This window comes from Solanum dulcamara, chromosome 4, assembly GCF_947179165.1.
Source record: "Solanum dulcamara chromosome 4, daSolDulc1.2, whole genome shotgun sequence".
Classification (NCBI taxonomy): Eukaryota; Viridiplantae; Streptophyta; class Magnoliopsida; order Solanales; family Solanaceae; genus Solanum; species Solanum dulcamara.
Genome location: NC_077240.1, coordinates 3587781 through 3590898, shown reverse-complemented (window position 1 = coordinate 3590898; position 3118 = coordinate 3587781).

Below are 3118 nucleotides of genomic sequence, written 5' to 3'. Positions count from 1 at the left end.
AGCACTCTGCAGTTTCTCTCCCAAAAGAAATCAGTTTATCATTGGTTGGCAGTTTGTGTCTCAATGCTCTCCAAAGCAAGAATGAAGCCTTGAAAGGGATGTTAGTATGCCATGTCATCCTATCTATCAATGTCTTGTTTTTTTTCTTTCTCACATTTTCCCAAGCTGATTTACAAGTGAAATTTCCATGTGATTGCAGCTTCCATTGAGCTTGATCTAATGTGTTTTGTTGGTACATGATTTTAGTATTGAGAATTGTGTGTATCATGTGTTGAGGGGCCTGTTGCCTGATTTTCTCTTCATTCCATTTTCCATTTGTCAAGAACATGGAGACAGTGGAGTTGTTGAATCTTGGAATATATTCATAGTGATTGGCTAGAGGGCCAATACCCAGCCAATCATCCCACCAGAAACTGCAGTTTCCTGAACATAAGGTCCACTTAATGTGAGGTTCTATGTCACCTTTGTTCTTCATCATGTTCTTCCACATGAGAGATTGACCTGTGTGCCACTTTTTTGTGACAGGGTGAGCTCTTTGGCAGTATTTAGTTCTCAAGAAATCCCCCCATAAAGATCTCTTAGTTCTGAACAACCACCAATGTTTGTATTGCATTGCCAGACATATATCTTCCAAGTTTTTTACACCAATACCTCCCTCCTCATATGGTAAGCTAAGGGTTTCCCAAGAGGCCCAATGGTACTTCCTTTTCTCCTTATCCCAACCCCAGAAGAAGTCAGCAATAAGGCATTTTATTTGTTTCAAAGTGGTTCTGGTAGGGGCTATGGCAGATAACAGATGTATAAGAAGTGATTGAAGCACTGATTTGATCAAAGTGGCTCTCCCCCCATAGCTTAGCATCTTTGTCTGCCACCCTTGAATTTTAGCAATCACTTTTGAAACTATACCAGTGAAATATATGACCCTTTGTCTTGACCCAATAACTGTTTGTGTGACAAATTGGGCTGTCCAATAGATTTTGGGCCTTGCCCAATACCATATTTCAATGAACCAGTCCTCTAACATCTTATAGTGATCTTAATTGGAGCTGACAATTTAGGACAATAAAAAAGATGTCAATGATGGAGGAGTCAACACTCCATATTTTACTCAGGTGTTATGAAAAATAAGAAAGAAAATCGATGATTGGCTGAAAGAAGAGCTAAATGAAAATTAAAGTACTAAGTAACAAAAAAAAAAGGGTCATCTCATATTATTTAATGATCTGATGGAGACATAACTGGTAAAGAAAAACAGCAAAATGTGTGGAACCCTCCTGTCTCTCTTACTAATTATAACCACAAAATACGAAATCAGAATCAACAATTATTAGGTTCACACTGGGTTTATGAGGCCTTTCTCCGACCCTGCAAACGGAAGATATTTTGTGTATTGGATTATTTTATTTTAAAGATTGTAATCTTATAAATATATTAGAATTTTAATGATTTTAGCTTATATTATTCAATTCCAATTAATTCTAATTTTTTCCTCCAAGCTATTCTTCGATTCAAGTGTTAAAGTGCATCATCTTTAATTTAAGACTTCATGATTAGCGTTGCTCCATATTAAAGCGTTCTCCAAATCCACATCAATGTTTGTAAATGATAAGTTCACTTTGTTAGTTTAAGATGTCATATCTTACTTTAGAAATCTAAATTGATTTCACCTGTCAGAGAATATGACATGCCAAGTTAAATGAATGGGCTAATGAAATTATGACACATGCTAAATAAGGTGACATGCTTAGCCTGATTGAAGGCCAATAAAATGTACAAATAAAATCCTTCATACATCAAAAGGATCATCAGATTATTATAATTTATAAGGTCAGAAACACGCCAAGAAATCTTCTATACATCAAAATTTATATTCACGTTTGTGATTAAAGTTTGGCTCCACTTTGGTGATCAAGTTTGGCAAATAAATTCGGTTTATCATCAATTCAAAAACGAATAGCCAAATACTTGAGTTTGATAATCAGCATATTATAGAAATTATAATTCTCGTCATTTTAAAAAATCAAATATTACAATTCATTATTATTTTTCTTTCCTTAATTTCTCAAGCACGAAAATTTTGCGACACATATACTAAATTTGGTCCCAAAAATATACAAGTAGGCTGCCAGAGCCCACATGTATAAAATTACCATTTTAAGTATAATTGTGTCAACAACTAACCTTTTATAATCCACATGGCACTACTTTAATGAACAAACATTGGTGTTATATTTGGGTGATTTGCACAAATGGAAATATTTGAGGCCGTTGTTTAACTTTTGTCTTTGTTTAAGTAATTTGTGAAAACATAATCCCAACGCTACATATATTAAATAATCCCATTCTAGCACAACAAAAAAGACGAAATATATACTTTATTCAATATTAAATCTTTTTTTATGGTTCCGCTTCAAAGAGCAAAAAAACTCATTTTTTGACAAACCTAATACTCGATATTTTTCACCACATGCGACATGAGATTTTTGTAAAAATATTTTGAAATGGGTTAGAAAATATTGTGTAAAATGATAGCCAATCAAGTACAAGATATTAGTAGCATTTTGTACTTATTCGATTTTGTAGTTATAATATGCCTATGATTACAGAAAGTGAAAGGTTGAATGACCATGAGTAAAATTAATCGGCGTGTACAAGTTTTATTGTTATTATTGTTATTAGCATAATTGAGAAAAAAACAACTTTTATCTATACGGTTAAATTAGATTACTTAATCTGGTATTTGGACCATCATAATGTACACTAGAATAGCTTATATAAATATTGTGAAAAAATTTTAAATGTCTTTTTTAGTATAAGAAATTTCGAGTTATGACATTAGTTTATAACTTTCAGGGTATAACATATTTGATTATATTATGCATTAATTAATTTTTTAATAAAGCTTTACAAAATAAAATGTATTAGATAAACGAAAATGGTAATGAACATATTAATGGAAATATAGAATTAGCATTCAATTAAGACTAATAATTGATTTTGAAATTAAATTTCTTTATTTTCTCAATTAGTTTCAAATCTGGTGAGACATTTCCAAAACTAAAAATTTTATTTGAATATTTGTCTCCAACGTTTCTCTCTCTCCTTCATTCAACTACTT